This window comes from Opisthocomus hoazin, chromosome 6, assembly GCF_030867145.1.
Source record: "Opisthocomus hoazin isolate bOpiHoa1 chromosome 6, bOpiHoa1.hap1, whole genome shotgun sequence".
Classification (NCBI taxonomy): Eukaryota; Metazoa; Chordata; class Aves; order Opisthocomiformes; family Opisthocomidae; genus Opisthocomus; species Opisthocomus hoazin.
The window spans coordinates 44,024,907-44,048,337 of NC_134419.1; the positions used below are offsets into that span (position 1 = coordinate 44,024,907).

General features: G+C 45.1%; 2 long non-coding RNA genes across 2 annotated transcripts; both read left to right on the plus strand.

The window, feature by feature from the left end:
- The first annotated feature begins 754 nt into the window (after window positions 1-754).
- Window positions 755-9,731, plus strand: LOC142361728 (uncharacterized). Its single transcript, XR_012764349.1, has 4 exons — window positions 755-906; window positions 6,284-6,404; window positions 8,140-8,207; window positions 8,906-9,731. It is a non-coding gene; the product is annotated as an uncharacterized LOC142361728 (long non-coding RNA).
- Window positions 9,732-16,480: 6,749 nt separating this feature from the next.
- Window positions 16,481-19,622, plus strand: LOC142361731 (uncharacterized). Its single transcript, XR_012764351.1, has 3 exons — window positions 16,481-16,596; window positions 18,342-18,471; window positions 18,876-19,622. It is a non-coding gene; the product is annotated as an uncharacterized LOC142361731 (long non-coding RNA).
- The last annotated feature ends 3,809 nt before the right edge of the window (window positions 19,623-23,431 follow it).

Genomic DNA, 23,431 nt, shown 5'->3' on the forward strand with positions numbered 1-23,431 from the left:
AATGAATGCTGGGGGGTGATAATGATTATGATTGCATGCTGTTTTTTCAGGCCTAAGAAGCAGCCATTGTAGTCAGCCTTAGGCCATACGTAACTTCACAACTCCTTTCATAGGCTGGAGAACAATGCTGATAACTTACATTCCTACATTATTTTTTTATTATTATTTGGAGGATCAAACCACAGAACTATTCATGCTAAATCTTGCCACCTCCTCCAGATATGTTATGTTGCTGCCTGCCACGTTCTCCAAGGGGCTGCAACATCCCCTGTGTAAATATTGGAGATCCTGGCCTAGAATGTGATGGCTTCTTGGTAGTAAGAGCTGAAAGACCACAAGTCAAAAAGAAAAAAAAGATTAAACCCAAGAACTGTGGAATAAATCTGTCTATCACAGACAGGTTATTGTTATCTATTCTAGAGCATGGTGATATTGCTTTGAATCCCAGCTCTGTATTACATCCACTCATCTCCATGTCTCTCTAACTGTGGGCTTTCAAAAAAGCTGTAAACATGGATTACTGTTAGTGTCGTACATACACTTAATGTACTAAACATCAACAAGATTCTCTGTTAGAAAAATAGAAATTCCTGGGTTTATTTCCTAAAGAGGGTCTATCGAATTGTGAGATGTAAATGTTGTATGTGCTTAATTCTTTGGGAACGTCAGTAAGAAACACCAGTTTGCACGGTTTCTGGAAGTCCAGATGGGTCATCTATTTGAGGCACTGCCAGGCTTTCAGGGGATGTATTTAAATGAGATGTTATTGTTTGCAAGTTTCCTTCTAGCTTAGAAGACACCACACTCCTTTTTGCATTGTGCTGTGCTGGTGACTGGATAGTTCCAGGGCTAATGAGGAGATACAGACTCACAGTGAACCCAGTGACCATTTCAAATCTAATCCAAGTAAGTATTGTTCATTTGATCTTTAATCTGGTATCTAATTGAAGTAGGTGTTGTTCATTTGATATTTCATCTGGTAGCTATCTGATAAAGGCACATGACAAATGAGTTGCCCGTGTCACTGCAACTTGCCAGACAGTCGTAAGAAATCGTCTTCCAAACTCATGTATTTATTTGGTAGCACCTGTGAAGAGCCTAGCAACTCAACGAGAACAGAAGTCTTGTCATCGTTGGTCAAAAGACTGACACACCAGAAAGCAGAGAATAAATACGCTGGGCTTTTTTCTGGTTCTCTTGCCTAAAGAACAGCACTTCTTTGTTCAAAGACCATCTGAGAGCTTAGTTAAGCAGTGGAAAGGAGATGGCTTTACGGAGCAAAGAGAAACGCAGATGCTAGACATCTTCAGAGAAGATGGAAATGCATTTATCACCTTTGTACAGAGCACCTGAGGCCGGTTTCAAACCCTGGGAAAAACAAAATACTAGAGCCTCTAGCACCTCTGCCTCCCCTTGGTTGTCCAGGAATACAGTGCAACTGCAAGGTTAGAAATAAGTGGGACCTAAGATCAGGTTTCTCATTTATCGTAAAGAGAACATTTAATTTTATTTACCTCTGGCTGATTTTTACCACTGTTGGGAGGATCACCGTCAGGAAAGAGCCAAGCACTCTTCTCATCCCATGTGAGATTTTGGTGTTCGTTTTAGCTGGAATTTTTGGTTGCCATAATTCAGAGCCCTGTATTTCCATCCCCTTCTTAAAACTGGAACAGGAGAGTTCAAGGCTCAACGTGTTTCTTCAGTGCTGTAAGAGGCTTTTGGGACCCCGTCCCATGTGCTGCCCGGAGGGACAGACTCCCTGCCCTGAACTGTGGTGCCCGAGTCCACGCACTGTCACTAGACCCAGCGCCCCCCGCCCCAAATCAGGGCTGAAAATACAGCTCCTATGCTTGTTAGCCCCAAATCACCCAAGTCAGGTGAGGGAAGGGCTTTCTTTTGTCTTATTTTTCCTAATTCCCTTTGACTTAGACAAACTGTAAATGCTTAATATAAACAAAGAGCAAGTCATCTGTGTAGAGCGAACATTATAGATTATGAGCTGAGGGACAGGGCTCAAAAGGCGGCAATTCAGCAGCCAGTCAGAATCACCAATGAAATTTTTCTTTACTTACTTTGGGGTTTTTAGTGCCCTCTGGAAGGACATCAATAAGATTTAGACAGAAGCATATCACTGCTGTAATGAACACTGACAAAAAAAAGCGAGAAACTGGAAATGCATTTGCAATACTCCTTCTCTGGGAATTACTACCATAATTACACCAGTTTAGAAAGCAATACCTTTGTAAGTGCTTTTATCCCATCATGTATCACACTAGGGATTGTAGCATTTTAATGACCTTGGTGGCTCAATTGTACAATATCTATAATAATATGAAATCTAGGAGAATTTTTGGCCCCATTGAGGCCATAGAAAATCTCCTATTGACTTTGTTGGAGCCAGCAAAATCCATCCTAATTTTCCAGGTGTGACCAGCTCCAGTCACAAAAGGGGCTTATATTTTCCTCATACTCTTAACATAAGAGTGAACTGATAGTTTTCATGTATGTATACTACAAAAGCCCTGAATTTTATTTTGTGAAAGATGTTACAACATAGAATACACTGTTTCTTCGTGAAACATGCACCTTGTAATAGCAGTTACTGAAAGGGTGATATATACATCCCTATTTCTCCTGTCACCAAATAAAATGAAATTCATAGACTCGCTCTTAGCTAACGTGATACACGTTTTATGGCTAAATAAGGCCTTGAAAATGAAAATCTTCTGCCCTTCTCATGAGGTACATAGATCCAAATTAAATGAGCAAGTTACATTAAGGTACCTGCAAACCTTGAGAAGGGTGCATTGGCTTGTTCATTCTTCCTGCAGATAATAAACACCCTCATCAAACATCTTCTAGAGAGCAAGCCAAGGAGAGCGAATGTCGCCCTGCCTTTGCTTCGTTGATACGTTTTCAGTTTTCTGAAACTGGGCATCTCTTCTGGAGATAAAACTATAAGAGATTGATAGATACCTTAGATCACTTTGCACGTGAAAAGGTAATAATTGATCCCTGGCCATTCTGTGAACCACTGTTTAGTGTGTTGGGCAATTTCAGAAGTAAATCAGAATAACTAGTTGAAAAATAAAAGGAGATAAAAAAAGCTCACTTTCCTTCAGCTTTAGAAAATAGATGTTGTGTTAGAAAAGGTGTTAACAGACAACATGTTTTAACTGACATGGCGATAAATATGACCAAGCACCAACATTTTCTCCAGCGTGCAATCTGCCTTTGCAAGAGCCTGGAGAGATTCCCGCTGCTCTCTGCGGGATTTGGCTTGAGCTCCTCTGCAGGAATTAGTTCATGCCAGTGGAAGTAAATAGGCCCTCAGGGATGCTGCTGCTGCCGCTGAGGTATTTATTTTTATAATAACTTGTTGGCTGGTGCAGAAATGGGAAGTCACAGCCACAGCTCCCGCATGCAGAACTCCACACCACTCATCCTTATCAATCAGAGCCCTTTGCAAGGACGGAAACAGTGAGAGCCATGACCTTGGGGGCCTGGCTACCAAACACGGCCCCATGGACCATGGGGTAACGTGGGCTGAGGGCACCAGAAGACCGCAGGTTGCTTCTGTCTCGTAACAGAGCCAACAAAACGCACTTCTTAGGAAGGAGCCTCCCTTGCTATTCACAGTTTCCAGCGGTTGCTCACAGCGTGTTATCATTCCACAATCATTTCCCTAGCTTGGCTCCTAGGCACCTCCTGCCTAACAGAGCCCAGAACCATTTGAGGAGCTCTTCTTCTAGCCTCCAAAATTGTCACCCAATTTCTCTGTTCTTACTTTCAAATCAGGTAGAAAATAGGAAGGAAACACAACTCTCTATGTACCACCTTGACGGAAAAGAGGGCAGATTGCTCGGTGACCACATTTCATTAGGCAAAGAAGAAACGAGATTATTCTCCTTCCCTTGCCAGACTCCGGCACTTGAAGAAAACTGAAATGAAAATAAGCCTCAAAGGGCCTATGATAATGACACAGCACTTTCTCATCACGTGCTTTTTTATCAGCACTTACAGACATTTGAGCACAGAGTGGAGCCCTGTAGAATTGGCTGGTTTTCACATTTTTAAGAATTGTTTTCTCACTTATTTCCTGTTTTCTTACCAGCAGGCCCAACCACATCCAGACCATAGGTAACAGTTGTGCTAGTATCTCTGCCAGCTTTGTTTAAACCCCCTTTTCTACTCTTTAAACAAGCGTAGAGCTCCACTTATTCCCCTTCTGATACATAACTTAAGGAAAACTTGACTTGAGGCCAACAATATCTTAGAAAGGAGACAAAAAGCTTGGGCAGAATAGGAAACAGGTAATTCTGCTGCTGTTGCAAGTGCTGGAACATAGACTTAGCATTTTCTAATAACTTTCTCCAGCTGCCGGTTACTTGTTCAAAATGAAACACATATACTGCAGGGGAAAGAAGGCTGATGTGTTTCTAAGTTAAAAGAAATGTTGTCAAACATCTGTGTGCCACCTGGTAGCCTTAACCAAAATTTTTCCCTTCTCCCGGCCACTGCTTGCCTTGCTATGCATCCTTTGGTTGCCACCTCCACTCCAGCGGTGGTTGCCTTTCAGTGGTTTTGCACCTGTAGCATGATGCCAGAAGCTGTAGACTTCACTTCGTTTTCACCGAGTCCAAAATCCCATTGGAGTTCAGCTGGGGAAGCCGTCAGCAAAAGCGACCGAGAGCCTCAAAACACGGTGTGGAGCACCAGAATCCTCTGGGATTCAGCAGGAACCGAACCCCTCCTGCAGCACGTAACCCCCATGGAAAATCACGAGCCCCCTGAATATCCACCCGGCTGAACAGGAAAGCCGATGTTAGTGTTGGACAGCCGTGACACCTTCATGATTTGTGAAGGGAAAACATCAAAGGCCACTGAATCTCAGAGTCCTAGCTCCCTCTCCTGGCAGAGCACCGCAGTGGTAAAAGAAATGGGGGCTCTGCGGGGTGCTCCCCCCGGCACCAACCTGCCTGACCTCCGCACTGCAGCTCCACAAAGGGAGGTCCAGAGGAACCGTGCCCCAGCAAACGGTGGCTCCTCTCCACCAGCAGCCCAGTGGTAATCATGCAGATATAGCTCTACCAGCAGATTAACACAGGATTAGCAAAGGCAAGATCTATTCTAGTGAAGAATATCTGCGACATCGCTTGAGCTGCATAAAAAATATGTACTTGAGCACAGATAAAACTTCATTGCCGCGCATTACCTGTGGTCCTTAAGGTTGGGGGTAGTGCAATTTATTCTCTAATACTTTGATACCCAGACTATGTGCAACTGTGCCGTGATTCCTTTCCAATACCACAGCCTTCCTCTGTCTGCTGTTTTCTGTAAACACCGAACCAGGAGAGTGCTTCCCCAGACTGTAACTTGTTCCTTGAGAAGCACGGATCTATCTGGGTAGGTAAGAACCTGTCACTGCAGCAGGTCATGTACAACACAGGGGCTCTCGTTAGTAGCTTCCAGCCCTTCAGAAATATGTGCTGCACTTCCATAAGTGAAGGCACAGCTTATTGACCCTACATCCCAAGAAGCATTCATGGCATTAGTGAAACACCCACTGGCACCAGGTCCTTGGGCGTGACATCCATGGCAGCACCGGAGGTGTGGAAGCATGACGCCTGGCATCTTGGTCCAGGGTTAAGCCAGGGCCCTTCCTGGCCAGCACCACATGCCTGTGCTGCTCCAGAGAACAAGCTGGCTCTTAGAGCAGTGAAAGATGGTGGGGCTCGCCCCAGGCACACAAGACGACCGGCAAATGCTCCATCGGCAGAGCCCACCGGCACGGCAGCACCCACCCCTTCCCAGGTCAGCGCTGGCACGGCATGGTGGGACCCCAGCTCGGCATTGCTCCTGCTGTGTGGAGAGCTTCACGCAGTTTGGCCATCTCAGCCGTTGGCCATTAGCAGCTTGGGTTGGGTACATCAGCAGTTTAGGCCTGCAGCGTTTTGCTTTGCTTATTCTGTGTTTCCACACCGAGGGTGGGTGAAGTCAACCGAAAGCCGCCCTATGAGTGCATGGGCTTGGGCTGCTGGGGACGGGGCTGTCAGCATCAGACCTTCCCCATTGCTGCTGTTTCTGTGGAGAAAGTGGAAATGGGGTTTCCTGTCCAAGTCAAACAACTGCTCTCTTAGCTGTTTATAGTGGCCATTTTTAGAGGATTATATGAGGGTTTTTTCAATTTTTGGCAATGAGTTTATAGCTCTTGTTTATGAGGAGCAGAAGGCAGCTCACATATGTGCGTGCTGGTTTCTGTTGTGGTTGTGTTTTCTTCTAGGTTTCGCACCAGGGCAGTTTTCCCAAGGCGATGGTCTCTTGCGGGTGGGTGGCTTGCTTCGGGAGACCCCCCTCACTCTCCAGCACCGACTACAGCTCTTGCTTAAACAGTGAGGCCTTAGGTATGTTCTTACAGGTCTGTAAAGCAAAGCTAAAGCTGCACAGGAGGCATTTGGTCAAGCTGAGGCTGTGGCTCATAAAACATCTCATTAAAAGTTAACCATCCCGGTCGTAGGAGACTTTCTGTGTATTAGAATTAAAGTATTGTTTCTTCCTCAGTGAGAAGAAAAGCAGATATTGAGGAAGAGAGAGAAAGAGAAAGGGGAAAGTATGCTTCTGGATGTCACAACGATGTCTAAATGTCACTACAAGATTTTACCAACGTGCTCATTGATTTCATGTTAGGGGGTCATAAGCAACTTATCTTTGCATTAGTGTAATGCAGATTTTTCTTGAAGACAGAAAGGCCCCTCTCCTGCAAATGCTCACGCGTTTCCAAAGTCAGCCCTCATCACCAGGCTGCAGGTGTATGCTGTCCTACAGGGTGTTAGCTTACTAGTTCCTCAAAACTGACTTTGGTCAAAGCTGCTATAAGAAAACGTAAGTCTCTCTGTGACCTGAAAAACAGTGGTTTCATTTTCTTCCTTTACCTCTCTTCAGTATTATGTCTTTAGCAGTTATTATATTCCTGTGAGAAAACCGAAGCTCAATATTAATGTACTAGATTCTGGAATATGTCTCACAACCAGTCATTAAATGTTGGTGTTTACTCCCAGCTTACGTAGCGTGACTAATATTATTATATCTGGTTATGTTTGTTCCGTCTGTTTTTCAGACTGAGGATATGTTTTCAGACATCTGAACATGTTCATGATTTTTCTCATAACATTATCTTTTAATGCTACACCTACTTTTCTCAATTTGTACATGTTTTCTTAGAGTACAGAAAGAATATTTACATAATTCAAGTTCTTCTTCCCCACAGTTCGAGATCTGGCCCCCTGTCTCATAGTCTCTCTTGCTACACAGCTAGCGTTGAAAGCAGGGGATGTTACACCTAATGCACTTTTCGTTTTTATTTATCTATTTTCATCCGCTCTCCAAACCAGAGTAGATAAGCAGTTTTAAATTTGAGAAATAGCTGTTCGTCTCAGATGGAGAAAGGGAAGATGCGTCAGTAAGGACAAAAGTTTCCAACACCAAAGAGCACTGGATGAAGCGGTGGTGCCAGTCCTTCTGACCAGCAGCCATCCCAGGCTGAGTTCCTTCTCTGAACCTGAAAGTCTGCATTCCCTGCATCAACAGGCCCAGTGCAGGGCTTGCTTTCACCACCATCGCTCACGTAAGAAGCCCCATTCACACTGTGGACTCCACGTGTGGTTTGTGTCAATACACGAGGTGGTTGACAACGTGTTTTGTAGCCATGAGAGCAGCGAGCAGTCAGTTCACTAAACTTTGTAACTGGTCACAAAGGGATGTGGCAAAGTTCTCCGTCAGTTGGAGTCTTTAAATTGGAGGTGGTCATCTCTCAGAAAGGGCCAGTCCCATACAGCTAGAAGTGGTTGGGGCCGATATAGAAATTATGGGCCAAAATTAATTGTATGGCTGCTTTTATGCAGTAGACCAGATTACATGCTGGTCTTTTTTAACCTCACATTTTTTTAGGTGAGGAGGGTGGTATGTATGCCCATGGGCTTACATGGTAGACCATGACTGGGTACTGACTCTTTTTTCTATTTTGCAGAGCTGTGCATCTCTGGCTACAGCAGTCATTCTGCTTCCCGAGTACCTGTTCCGGAAGAGATCTTAAAATACATAGTTTCATGTAAAAAAATCTGCTTTTCCTTTTGCTTCCAGCAGCAGCAGCTGATCTAGTAGGAGCAAGCTGCCTACACCTTGACCAGTTTGGCCACATGGCTTGCTAGGTAAGGACAGGCCAACACACTTATACTGGTGCCAGCAATATTGCTACTGATTGTGCTCACTGAACCATCTTATATCAGCTGCATCCATTTCAGAGGAACATGTCCAAGAGGAGTTACAGCTAACGAGGCTCTATTAGAGGGGAAAAAAACATGAGGCCAGAGTGAGATTTATGGCAGTTTCAAGTACAGAATAAGCAGTATGAACAGATGAGCCCCAAAGAATGGTAAAGTGTACTTTACAGAGAAATATTTTCATTGGCAAAAAAAAAAAAAGAGGAAAAAATCAGAAAATAAGAGAATGAACTGTAACAAACACTTTTCCTAAGTAGAGTCTTTCTATGTTTCCCATGAGATTCAGTTGAATGGGGGAAGGTAAAAAAAAGCAAGAGCAGAAACTGCTTGCAGCACAGAACAAACCTTGAGTGCCAAGAGCATGCTCCAGATTTCTTTAGAGACGCCTGGCTCTTATCTCAGGCCTGATTCATCACAGTTTACTCCCAGAATTACTCAGAATTCAAGGACCTTGCTCCTATGGGGTTAATGGGTTATGCTCAGCATTGAAACCCATGGCCCAAATAGCTGCTTAATTATTCAGTCCAGACTGGTTTTAGTGGTTAATGGAAATAAAAATAGCAACAGCAACAATTGCAGTGTTTTACATTTCGTTGGTGAAATGACTTTTTTTATTGTAACTGCAGAATCCAGGACCATGCACAGGGAGGAGGGGGCCCATATAGAGGAGGGGCTGTGCTGGCTGTGACACAAAAGATTAACATGCCCATGACGGAAGAGGAGGAAAAGGGAAACGCTGCCATAAAAGTGACAGGGAGGTGAAGAATTGTGGTGAATGTGTAATGCACCGCTGAAAAGATGCCGGAGAAAACATACCAAACTGAAAGCCTTATCATCTCTATCCTGCTCTTCCAACACAGGAATGAATTTGAAGGGAAGAAGCTGCTGTTCTCGTTGGCTTACATCACTTGTTAATAAACACAGGCAAGAAAAACGGTCAAGTGATACAATTACCATAATTACTATCTTTGTTCAAAAAATGTGGCGGTGGTTTTCCACCCTGAATTCTGCTCAGGCAACCGTTGTGGCTGACACCAACCGGGAGCTAATGACGTGTACTGCAGCTACTCTAGGAGCAAACGCAGTAAATCTCGTGCTTCAGATGCACCAGCAACACCGGCTGTCGAAGTAGATTACAAACACAGGAGCTCGTAGAGGTGTTAGCCAGTGTTCTTGCTACAAGGAATTTGTGTGTAGCTAACCAAAGATACAGCATCAAACCAATCCTGGCAAACGTATGCCACTCCGGCAGCAAATGAAACTGATTTAGAATCAATGGGTCTAAATATAGGGTTTCTGCTTAGGGTCAGACTTAGCATTTAATTAAATGAGCCCTGTTTTGAAAGCATGCTGTGGCAGGAGGGTGGAAATAGGCAGGCCAAATAAATAAACAACATCGTTTAAAGCCCAGATCATCAGCAAACGCAACACTGCTGGGTAAAAGGGATATCAAATTAGGGTAATCATTCCCTAGCCCTGCCAGCTCCTAGTCTTGCTGTGGCTGCCCAGAGGATGCGCTGGGGACAGGGCTTTCCCGGCTGGAGGGGGCTATACAGCCCTAGTGAAACAGGTATCTGTCTGGGCTGGGATACGGCAGAAAGCAAAGCAGGCTACGTGGCTTGCTCAGTTGATGGAAACTAGCAGTCCTGGTCACTAGTCTCTTGCCTTCGCACTCTGATTTGCTGTGGTAACTGGCCTGTCTCAGTAGAAGGGGGGATCTATGGCAAAACATTTTTAACTTCTTTTAACTTTAAAAAAAAATTCTTTCACTTGTCATGTACATAAGCCAGAGCTATTTAAAAGACTGAGTTTGGGTTCAAGTTCTCATTCACCTCATTTTTCTATTCCTTCCTCCTGTTGTCCCCTCATTATGTCATCGAAGAAGAGGGGATCAAAAAGAAAAAAGGAGTAATGGGAAAAATGCTCCAATAACCATCTACTAGGTTTTGTCTTTTTTTCTAAACATTTGAAAAAGTTGGGATTATTTCTTGAAATTTTTCAAAACAAAGGAAAAAATTTGGGCTGTATATGTTGCTTTTTTTCACTGTGGTACTTTGTACTGCTCACTGATGAGATGAAGGTGAATATTTGGATAACGTGGGAATAAAAGGATGCTGTGTTCTTCGTAGAATGAACATAGAGGCTGCATTGTCGCTCTGTGTTGAAGGCAAGCTAGAGTGCGATCATCTTGCGTTCAACGCAGAAGATAAAGCATCTCTGCCTGCGTGCCACTAGAAGTAAGGGATTGCTCTGCAAGTGACAGGGGAGGAAAGGGGGTTTTGTGCTCGTGTCGCAGAAGGAAAAGGATTACTATGCAATTGATGCTCAAGGAAAAGGATTAGACTGTGTATGACAGGGAGAAGAGGTCATTCACATACGTCACGGAAGGAGCAGGGTAGCGTGACACAGGGCGGAAGGGATTCTTTGAAAGTCAGAAAGAAAATGAAAAAGAGAAGAGGGACTACAGTTGTGCAAGTGTGGCTGGAAGATGGGGTCTCTTGTGGGCAAAAGCAGGTAAAGAAGGAAATGGCTGTATTCTTGCGTAAAGAAGTACAGCTCATTCTACAACCACGCACCTAAATTTTTCAGACAAAAGAGAGTACTGTGCCACTCATTAGTTTAAAGGAATACAGCGTTTTCACAAATAGCTTGAGCAATAATTGACTAATGGTATCTCAGAGAGATACTTGGTCATCTTGACCTCAGCTCCCTTACAGACAAGGAGTTGGCTCCTTCTTTGATTTTTTGTTTCCTTATCACTCTAATGAAAAGTAAGCGCCTCACAAATCACCATATCCTTCTCAAGAAATAAGAGTATTGTTCCCTGAGATGCAGAGTAAACCGGAGTTGAGACTGGGCGCAATGCGCCAGCACTGCAGGTCTGCTGAGCGACCAGTGCTTTTCTTCTTACTTAGGAATCCTGGTCTACCAGCTCTGAGATAGATATGAACCATCTGCACGTAAACAGAGAAGCAGTGGAAGCCTGGGCAGAAGATTTGTTTGTTTGTTTTTTTCCTTAAAAAAACCCAAAAAACAACAACTTAAAAATATCCTGCTCCATAAGAAAAATATGTATGAAAAAAAAGTTTTTCACTTTCCTTATGACAGCGGGGAGAAGTTTTGGACATTCTTTCTGTCCAAGGAGAGATTTACACCTCCACATGACAGCGCCCACCAAACCCCCCCCTTTGGCTGAGCTTTTGTAAGTCATTAGAGGCAACGGCACACATTTGGGGCCAGGGCTGTGCTGCACTACATTGCTTTCGTAGCGTGAGAAAGGAGAAGTAACATATGAAACTGGGAATTTCTACCCTTATTATGCCAATTTCTGGTTCAAGACTTCCCAGTTATTTGGAGCTTTGTTTGTTTTCAGATGATGATCCTGACAACCGTTACTCCTAACATGTCACTCTCCAGCTCAGTGCAACACTTGGTACCAGGAGCTGCATTTCAGAGGAGGTGAAGCCAGGGTCAGACGCATTCCTGCTAATTGTACCGATTGCAGGAGAGTTATCCCATGACTGAATTTGCTCTCTGATGTTATAGGGGGTAGCTGCTAATTGCTTTTAAGGAGGACCCAGAAAAAATGACTGGGGGTTGGACAGTAACTCCCTGCCCGAGCACGCCGGGTGCGTGCACACACGCAAGATAAGCGCCGCGAATCTTCTGGGGGAGTGTGGTATGCAGGGAGGGTGCGCAGGTCAAACTATGGAAGGGCTTGGAGGGGCTAGGCGAACATCCAGCGATGGAAAATAGGTTTCTGTATGTCCATTCGTTTTGTACCGTCGGTACTGACTGTGTAGAAAAAAAATCTATGTTGGACTGATTTCTTCAAAGCTGCCACCAGTGCCGTGGCATGGCCACCAGTGCCATGGCATGGCCACCAGCTCGTTTCTGTGGTGTTTCTACAACGCTCTGACTGTCCTCAGTCTCCACAAAGCCTATATCTACTATGATCCCACCAGGCAATACATAGGTTTCCTTCCTGATCTGACTTTTTCTTATAATTTTCCTGTGTATCAAGTCTGTAATCACTCTTTGAATTGAAAATTCCATGGTTAGGACAAGGAGAGCCACATGAGCTGTAGTTTGTGCAGAATATCACCGAGCAGTCCTGGCTCATTAATGTGCAATGTCAGAAGGACAACCAAACTCTGCCCCTCCACTAGAATTCATGATTTGATGTCAGAGTGAGCCCCAATTCATGACCCTGTTCTCATCATTTCATTTTTTCCACTTTTGCCAGAAATCCTTGCTCCCCAAACCTTTCCTACTCAGAGGTCCAAGTTCTGAAGACTGCACGGAATCTTGTTTTGCAAATATTTCTGTTGGCTGGGTCATCCTGCACCTTATTGCTGAGAGCAGTGCAGCCCTGCAGAGGAAGGGGAACTGCCTGGGGTGTGGGAGGGTTTGCCAGCTTCCTACGCGAGGAAGAGTATGGGGAAGATCTAGGAGGACATCTTTGAACTTCCTCAAGCTTGGGCTGAAATTTGTGAACCGTGAAACTAGACAGCAATTTGCAACAACCCCTGAGACTACTTGGTTTGCTGAGCTCCTACTAGTGGTCGCCTGAGGAGGCGGAGAAAGCTACAGTCTGTCTTGTTTTAAGAATTATTCTATCCTTGCCGGAGGAAAAACAGAGGCCATAAATAAGATTCATCTGACCAAAGTTTTGTTCCGAGTTCTTGGTGAGGATGTAGCAAACCTGTCAGACTGACTGTATTGAGCTCCTTCTGTCATTTTCCTTCGCCTGCTGTTTCCTACCGCTGGGTGCAGGCTGCCCCTTGAAGCTCTTGGGTTTTGAGAGGGTGCAACTCCTAAAGCTCAGGTAGACTGCTGCGAGCACACTGCGTTCAATATGCCTTTGCTGAATGAGACCATGAAGGAGGGAGGAAATTTCCCTAACAATTCAAGTTTAGCAGGTTTGGTTCACTGCTCAGCGAAGTCGATGCGAGACTTTCCATTGGCCTCAAAAGGACAGGGGCCGGGTGTGAGGACCAACGTGAGCGGAGTAATTCTCTTGCGTGCAAAGGAAGAGAGAGAGAAACATCAGGTAAGAATCAGATTCTGAATGATACGTGTCAGATTTGAAGCGTACTTGTAACAGGTAAAGGTTACCTGAAAGTGGCTTAAATAAAATTGGCTTCTAAAAGTATTTCTTAGAAAGGCTCTGCAAAATATCCACGGTGCCATCTGCAGCCATCCCCCCATGCCAATGCTTCCGTACGTGTTTCCCAGGAGGCAGGCAGTGACTGTGGAGAAAGTTTTGTGCTGGAATCGGGAGGGACGCGAAGTTTTGACCTCAAACTTGTCTAGTTTAGAATGAGTCAGTGTTGACTTGAACCTGACATCTACAAGCAAAATCAACATAATCCTCTCAAATGAGAAATGTGATCGCCAACCGCACGCAAACAGCATCGATGCTGCATTATGCGCAGCGTGACAGACCATCTGAGGCGATGTTTCTGGTGCTACTGCTGGGCACCCGTGGCTGGGGAAGAGCGGTTGGCACTGGCCTGATGGATGCTGTGGCTTGAGGATGGGAATCGTTGAGCTTATCATTAGGTCCAGCCTTTACCACCAGTTCTCCAGCTAGAAACAGCAGAGGCAAGCAGCAGTACGGCTGCTTTTCTGTTGGGTAAAAGCCTAACGAGATGTGTTTGCTTGCAAAGGAACCCGGCATGACCTAATTAAAGGTGATCTGGTGGCACAGAGTTCTGCCCTGCTTTTGCTCTTCTCACAGGTTGGTATTTCACAACCCAAGGTTTCAGTTCAGACCCACTGCTCAGAAAGACGTTTGAAAGCAAGGCGGAGGGAAATAATTTTCTTGTTAACTCACCTGTGTTGTGAGGGATTCTGTTTTCTCTATTAAAGATGATGAAATTTCTAACCCAAACGGCTCCATGCCCTTCATTTAGGGATTAGTGACTTCATCAGCACAAGCAGAGCAAACACAGAGCACTGAACTTAGATCTTGGCAAGTTCAAAGCCTCCCAGCCTGAGATGAGAAAGCGAGGAAACACTCACAGCGGTGACAGTGTTTGAGCCTTCTAACAAACGAAGGGACCCACAAGCTAATGATAAGGGCTTGGGAGCCCACTGGCTAAGCCCATCCCTGGTGTGAACCTGGTATTCTCCCAATTCAAACAACAGAAAAGGGGCAAACAAGAAAAATCCTTGGTAGAAAATGTGATTAGATCAAGCAAACCAAGTAAAGACTCCCCTGTAACTGCAGTTCATCACGCAATTAGTTTCTTAACAGCCCCGCCATTCAGACGGCCTCTTCCCTGGCGCAGTGCCACGCTGGCCAAATAAATCAGCTTTACGTACGCAACTGTCAGTCAGAACTGCAGCTCCAGACCTCCAAAACTAAACGGGAAGGATCGGTGGGAAGGGAGAAGGAAGAGAGGCCTGAATAGGTAAGGTGGAAATGTGATGATGAGGAAAGGAGGATGGAGCCAAATAGCACTGGGTGAATACCTGGAGGTACCCAAGAGCCCTTACAGAACAGAAGGGCTTGCCAAAAGTGGTTTGTAAGCAGAGCTCCTCATAGCTCTGACCCCATTGTTGAGATCAAATGGGATCATTGCGAATCATGGTCAAGTAGAATGCATATTTAATGAGAGAAATCAGTGAACCCAGACAATTGGGAGGGGGCAAATCATTGAGATCCAGCCCCTGTTGCCCCTGCTCAGCAATCTTTCAGCCTGCCGGCGCTGCGGGCGGGTCTGGTGCATGGTACGTCACAGCAGAGCAGAGCTGATGTTCGTCATTGCTGTTTCACGCGTGGAAGTGTTGCGAAGGGAGCAGCGAGCAGGCTGCTGCCCTCTCCAGAAACGAGAGCAATCGCTAGGGAAGAAGGTGATCGCTCAGCAGCGGGGCAAACCCAGAACCGTTAGGCTCTAGGGTTAGTCACACATGGGCACGGGCATGACGCGCAGCCACGTTGGGCTGTTAAATAAAGCAGGATAAAATAAAAATATCAAATTTTTTTTCTTTTCCACAGCAGTGTTGCTTTTGGAAGCTGGCTGAAAATTATTGGACAGAGTCCTTTTTTGCCTGTAAACACCATTTTATCAAAAATATTTACCGCGATGTATGTCAATTACAGGAAAACATGTCTCAGTAGATATTTTTCTGAAGTGGTTTGGGGTTTATTTCAATATTGTCATCTCAGTGTTTATTTTCTCTCATATGGTTTTAGAAAGTGTAGAGCATAAAATTGAAAGTAAAAATCAGCATTTAGCTTCTGACTGAGTCCAAGCAAGCAATGCCAACCTTTCATGACACCAGGTGTTTTCACTTTGTTTTCTTTTATCTTTATTGTACATTGAAATTAAAGAATTATTATTCCTGGACAACTCTGTTACTTAGTGCTCAGGTAATTGTAGGAAAAAGTCCCCTGACTTCACAGAAGCAGATTTATAATGGGGGCCAGGTTGTTTTAGGTGCTTACAGACCGGGAAGCAGAGTTGACATTTTCTGTAATGTATGCAAGAGCTAACTGAAAAAAAAGTGGAGTTTTGTATTAAGTAACCTTACACGTCTGTTTGGTTTGTGGTTGTGGGGTTTGGGGCGGGGGGGGGGAAATATGGAAATTAATCAATAAAATGCTTCAGAAAACTAGCGTGCTGATCTGAAACAAGAAAATAAATCATTTAAATTCTCCATAAAAGCTTGACTATGTAACATGCCTCATAGCTCCCCTAGAACACTGCGAAAAGGGAGGCATTTTCTTGCAACAACATTTTGGGATTAAACAAACTATTTTGCCCAAGGCATGATTTAAGGTACTTTTGCCTTTAACACAATTTGTGTTACTGTTTGCACAAGAGATCCTACTCTGCAGCTACTTCTAGTGTAACACCACTGAAGTCACCAAGTTTACACCAAGGATGGATTCGCCCTCATCCTGTTTTCTTCACTGTATTTATTTGCCTTGGAAACCAGAGCTACCCATAATTGCTTATTTATCAGGTCGAAAAATTTGGCATCACTCTGAAAAAACATGAAAAGCCGATTGCGAGAGTTCCTGCTCAAGTTGGTACCTGCCAACCTAGAGCAGTGCAACAGTCGCGATAGTTTCAATTGATGCTTCTAGATGAAACGAGCTGACCTGCAAACGAGCTGAATTAAAAATAAAAAGTGGCATTTGCATATTAATGTCTAAATTCTCCGCTTGAACCCATGCAGTGGAGCTACCATTGACTCGTAATCCAGATCCTGAAGGGCTTCTGGTAATGCAAAGACTTTGTAGCCTGCCTTTGGCCTCTGTGGGAACGGCTTGTGGCTTTCTGAAGGCAAGACGCTCGCCCTGGTTTGTGGACATTTTTGTTTCTTTGTCTAAAACAGAGGGGTATTTTTTTAATGGGTGAAAGAGAAAAGATATTGGTCTACAAATTAATCTAAAGACTTCTAAAGACTCCCTTAATGATTCCTAAGATGGTGTTAAACTTGTCCGTCATCAGATCTAGAGGTATTTTAATTTACTGGAATGTTTAATTGTTTAAATTAAACATTTAAATGTTTAATTTACTGGAAGAAAAAGAAGGACCTACTCTTTAAAACTGAGCCAGTGTTCCATGTAACACTGATGATTTTCAAGTTAAAGCTGATTAAAAGTTGTAAATTATTTTTAAATTCTTGGTATTTGTATTCTTACTTTTAATTATAAATTCCCACGTTTTGACGTGTTCTGACCAGCGATACTGAAACCGAATCCACAGAGTTAGGGCTCTTCACAACAGTCTGGACCCAGAATCTATCAAGCCTCATTTTTTTTTCCTTGTTGTTTTTTTTTGTTGTTGTTTCGGTGTATGTATGTACCTGGAAAGCAAAGATATTCATCACAAGAACCAACCACATAGACTGAGATTTCAATCGCATTTACAACAGTATAAATCAAAGTAACTTCACTGAGGCCAAGGGAGTTGCTCTAAATTTACCCTCATCAGTGCAACAAATGTAGAACATGAATTAGTGCCAGTTAGGACATAGTTTGATTATTTTTTCAATGAAAAAATGATGCAAGTTTTCTCACTTGCGATAAAAAAAAATCTACTGTTTTTACAGGCACCTTCAGTGAAGCGTATGTTAAATTCCAAACAGAATTCCCATTTTCTATGAAAAAATGGAATTTTTTACAAAGAATTCCATCTACTTAAAAGCAATTTTCTTTAGGAAAACTGTTCTGATGGAATTTTTCTGACCTACTCTAAGCCTAACTCATAGTTTGTACAAATAAGACACTGCTCAGCAGATGCTCAGGACAGAGCAAGCCAGCAAGCAAGCCCATGCACGTCCATCCCCATGTGGTTACACTTGAGGGTCTTGGTGTAGAAAACGCGAAGGATGGGGCAGTAGCTAAGGCGGTGTGAGAGCTATGGGAGTAACTGCATTTTAACTCAGCAGTGCAGCTAGTCTGTGTTTCCAGGAAAATAACACCATACCAAATTTCATTCCAGATTAAATATAACTACTATTTTGGCTCCTTAAGGAAACCTTCCTGAGCATCCCTTGCCCTGGCTGCTGTGAAGTCTAGCTGCTTTTCCAATGGAAAGTGAAAATTTTTCATGTTAGAAAAGGCTGAACTGCATAGCTGTAGCTCTTTATGAAGTTTGAACTGAATTTTATAGATCTGAAATCGCCTTTCACAGTGCATAAGCTGATTGCATGAAAAACATCTGAGTCTGAGGAAGACTCAGAAACCTCGGCTGAGGACAAGTCACCCAGGCCAGACTTTCATAGAATCATAGAAACATAGAATGGTAAGGGTTGGAAGGGACCTTAAAGATTATCTGGTTCCAACCCCCTGCCATGAGCAGGGACATCTTCCACCAGACCAGGTTGCTCAGAGCTCCATCCAACCTGGCCTTGAACACTGCCAGGGAGGGGGCAGCCACAGCTTCTCTGGGCAACCTGTGCTAGTGCCTCACCACCCTCATGATGAAGAATTCCTTCCTAATGTCTAATGTAAATCTGCCCTCTTTTAGTATACAGCCATTCCCCCTTGTCCTATCACTACACACCCTTGTGAAAAGTCCCTCTCCATCCTTCCTGCAGGCCCCTTCAGGAACTGGAATCACAGACTCACAGAATGGTCGGGGTTGGAAGGGACCTCTGTGGGTCACCCAGTCCAATCCCCCTGCCGAAGCAGAGTCGCCTACAGCAGGCTGCACAGGACCTGGTCCAGGTGGGTCTTGGATATCTCCAGAGAAGCAGAATCCACAACTTCCCTGGGCAACCTGCGCCAGTGCTCCGTCACCCTCAGACTGAGGGTGATATTTCACAGGTATCTGGCTCCCAGAACAGCAGTATTTTGACGGTCAGCCACAGTGTCTCTGTATAATTCTATAATTACATCATTGGATAAAAACATGAAGCACCGGCTGAATGAAGGTATCTGCACAAATCTGAAGAGCAAGGCCCCAGCCTGACGCCATGCTTTCTTCCCTGGAAGCAGCGCAGGCGAAACCTGACAGTATTTCCACGTAGACAAACCCCCCTCTTTCCTTCCTGCAGAACGTAGGATTTCCTACCGAATATCAAATCCCCTTCTTTTCCTGTGTCATGTCTAATCCCGCTGCTATTTTCTAGATGCGAGGACCAACACCAGGCAGCGCTGGATCCTGCTTTGTGTGCTGCTGAGGACCGAGGCCGGGCGGCGTTCCCGACGCAGGGCTGCTGCCTGTCGAGGGAGATGGATGGGAGGGAGACGGATGGGTTCTGCTCTGCTCTGCCCCACCGCCTCTCAACGCTCCTGGCCTGGGGGGAACGGCCGGAGCCACTGAATTTCAGCCATGGATCCCCTCCCCGCCCTCCTTGCCTCCCTCCCTCCAGCTTTCTCTCCTGCTTTGATCGCAGCTCCCGGTGCTGGGGGGAGAGGAGGATGCAGCAAGGGGTGCGGGCTTGTTTGGGTTTAGAGTGCGGGATTTCCGTGAACGAAAGCCCTGACAATAAGAATAAATAAAGAACTGAGAAAACCCTGAGCGGCGGTAGCTGCTGCCGGGGCCATTCCACGGCGGCCGAGTGCATCTGCTTTTTCTCACCTCCAAAGCGAATCAATGTGGCTTGAAACGATTTCCCTGATGCCTGGATTTCTTCCCTTGCACTGCTGTTAGCCCAGCCATGCCACTGCCCGATCATTCCTACCTGGTCTTTTCAGTTTCTCTCCCCTGGCTGCTTCTCGTTGCCTTCTCTTAAAAATATGAGCACAAAGCTCCCTGGAGCAGCTCGGTTCGGCTCACGTGTCATTTTCTCACACGCGCACACGCTGGCCATCGCTTGCAGCCACACACTGACGCGCTCGTTGCAGCACTTTCCCGCAGGCGCTGCCCGGCTGTCTCTCCATCCCTCTCGCCCGTACGCGGGCGCGCTGCCTGGCTGCTCGCTGCCTCGGCAGCAGCTGCACAACGGGAATGGGTCTTCTGACGCGGTGGTTAGCGAGGAAGCGCTCGTGTTTACGTGCAACTCTGTCAAAGAAAAAAAAATTAAAATACTCTCATGAGTTCTGTGTTTTCTTCTCTCCCATACATCCCACCCAGCATGTTTGAGCGTCAACCCATCACTAGCGCTACAAATAAAAGACGTCCCTGCAGATAAACCCGTGCCTTGGGGACTGCCACCTTTTTCTAGCTCCTGCCGAATTTTGGATTTGGGTTGTTCAGAACACGAGGTATCACTGATGGTGTAAAAACCCCTGAAGTGCTGATGCATCATCTGAGTGCACTGATGTATGAGCGACGTGCTCCAAGAAACGCACAGCCCGTCAGTGCAGCCGGCTGGTGCAGGAGTCCCCTGCATCCCCTCACCACTTCCATGGTGCACAGAAACACATCACCTGCTTGTACCCGGCAGAACCCTCAGCTCACCAACCCAAGCTGCTTTTGCCAGCACTCTCGCCCTTTTTTTTATTTATTTATTTCTATCATTTATTGCTGTCCCCTAATTTGGCATTTTGAGGTGTTTTTCTACACGTAGTCACCCGCTTCAGGTACCTGGGAGATCATTACTTGCTTCTGATTAGCGTAGTGCGTTTGCGTGGCGTGCTGGAGGCAAAAAAATTTAAAATGTATCAAAATGCAAATATGCCTTCATTGACCTCTGGAAAAATGTGTTACATTACGAAGTACTTTCAAAGAAAGCTAGAAAGGAAGAGGAGAGAGGGTATGAGTTTGCAGAGGTTTGTGATATTAGAAAAATTAATTGCGAGTTGTTACTTAGAAGTTTACATTCTGATTAATGCAGAAAGCTTTTTTATTTTCTTTAAAGAGGGAGCGGAAGAACCAGATGATGATACTCCTGCCCACTTTGTGTCCCATTCCGCTTACTTTGCTAGGAGAGCCGCCGAAGTGAATGGGGTTGCTTGTAGTACCTATTTTTTCAATCTGCCGAGATTCCAATATGTACTCTAATGCATGGCAATGGCCCAGGAGGAGAGACACAGAAATTATTCATGATCCTTCTTTCAGCATGAAAGGCTCCTTCTGCAACCTCAGCTTAATGACTCTGCATTTAAGAAGTAAATGATTTTCACCAAAAGAAGTGAGAGGCAGCCCAATGCACAGAATGTTGGGGGTTGAAAGGGACCTCTGTGGGTCACCCAGTCCAAACCCCCTGCCCAAGCGGGGTCACCCAGAGCAGGCTGCACAGGACCGCGTCCAGGCGGGTCTTGAATACCTCCAGAGAAGGAGACTCCACAGCCTCCCTGGGCAGCCTGTTCCAGGGCTCCGTCACCCTCAGAGGGAAGAAGTTCTTCCTCATGTTCAGACGGAACCTCCTGTGCTTCAGTTTGTGCCCATTGCCCCTTGTCCTGTCACGGAATCACTGAAAAGAGCTTGGCCCCATCCTCCTGACACCCACCCTGAAGATATTTATAAGCATTTATAAGGTCCCCTCTCAGCCTTCTCTTCTTCAGGCTGAACAAGCCCAGCTCCCTCAGCCTCTCCTCGCAGGAGAGATGCTCCAGTCCCCTCATCATCCTCGTAGCCCTCCACTGGACTCTCTCCAGTAGCTCCTCAATTTGCCAGAAGAAAATAACAGTGGTGTTAAGCCGAGTGACATCCCTGCAGTGAGGTGTGCCTGGGAAGTGCACTGAGGACAAAGATGCAATGCTACCCAAGATGTTTGAGCTGGTTGCTCATTTACTGTCACCGGTAACAGTGAACATACTCTTTCACTAGAGAAGGCTGAAGTTAGATGTTGGGTTGCGCTAGCAAAAAAAAATATAGTCGCTCATCCCACAAAGGGAGCTTATGACCTGGCCTCATCCTTAGTCTCACTAATGCTTTTCTGCAAATCCTGGTTTGCCTGGAGGCATGGCTTCTTTCTAACCTCCTGACACAGAGCCAAAAATGGTGGAGTTCTCTCAGAGCAAGTAGAATGCTTTAACGCAACCCACCCTGTCCAGGCAAGAGTTGATTTGAAAGTTTAGGATTAGCTCAGCATTCAAATTCAGGCTACTGCCGTCATGAGGGCAATCGTCAGGCGTCTGCTGCCCCGCCGCTTGACGTGCTGCCGGCATTCAGGGTCCAGGGATGGAAGGAGAACCACTCACAGGAGCGCTGCTGCTTCCGATCGCGCTCTGCAGCGCCCATTATTCTTCTTCAGGCCTTACGAGTATCCAATGTGGCGAAGACAACAGACCAGCAAAGGGAAGGAAACAGCCGTAGCTGCGATGATTACCAGCATATAAAAATCACACGGAAGAAGAAGCAGTGTACGACCTCCCGGTCTCCCGATGGTTGTTGTGCCGTTGCTTAGATAGTTTCTCTGGCTATTGCTTCATTGCACTTGGCCATAAAGGAAAGCTATCTAATGCTAATGACCGTGGTGCCCACCCTAATCATGCATTTGAAATATTAATAAAAATAATTTATGTCATGTGACTGCTTTTTAACTAGCTGCTTTCAGGACTTTAGATCAGGATTATAAAAGACGTGCATTTATAAATTATTAGCCTTGAGCACATAAGCACTGCATACTATGGGGAGCACTTTTCTAGCACTTTAAATTAATTTATTGTTATTCATTCCAGCTGTCTGTGATGTAAACCTTTGGCTATAAATTTGTGCCATCATCCAACACACCATTAAACTAAAGTGGTGCCCGTGCTGGAGCATATAATAAAACATATGAATAAGATTTCTGTGGGGACACTTTTTTTTTAAACTCTCTTCTCGGTTAATGACACAAGAAAAGTGAGATAACATAGTCACCCGGTAACTATGCATTCATTAAAAGATGTCTGGAGGGGGGGGAGACTTCTAAATTTGCACTTCCATTGAATTCTGACTAGAAGTTTTTCTTTACCAGACTCTTTCAATTCACACCCGATCTCAAGCAAAAGGCTTTGTCTGGAGCCATCATGAAGTCACTAGCTAAGACTGCCAGAGGATTTTTGTCGGACCTGAACTTTTCAGTAGTGGAAATAGCTCCTGATCACTGAATCACAGCAGCACAAGCGCAGGGCGGTTTTAGTGTCTTATCTCCTCTGCAGGCAAACATTCTTTCTCCTACAGGTCACCAGCAGGGTAACAAAACCTTATCTGCATGTCCTAATCCATTTACTGGTATAGATATATTTCATACCAGCCTGTTGGGATATAATTTCCTAAACTTGAAAGCAAGTTGTGATCACACAGCGCTCTACCAAGCGGAGTTAGAACGACCCGTTGCTTTGCTCTTGCCATAGAGGTCTCGTCTTGCTCAAGCGCTTGTTAATACTTATTGCCTCTTTTGTGACAGATGACTTCTGCCAAGCCTGTTCGAAGGCAATCCTGCCCATCTCAGTCATCCACTGATATCAGCAAGGGTTTGGCTGCCGATTTCTCAGATTTAGGCTCCTGATATCAAATATAGCTATATTAAAACAGAGACAAAAATCCGAATGTCAGATTCTTGGCTGACATACTATAGCACAACACCTGTAATTTGTCCCAGCTGCTCACGTACCCCATGGTTTTCGGGTCTGAAGCTTCCTGAGTTCTTCACCCAGCAGCAGGGCTTCTGGAAAACTGACTGAGAGCAGAAAATGGTACTCATAAACATGAATAAATGGAATAAAGTTTTCTTTTCCTTTATTTTGAAATCTATCCAAGATTTCCATGTTTGGGAATCTGAGTCTTTGATTTGGGACCATCTCTAAGCAGTTG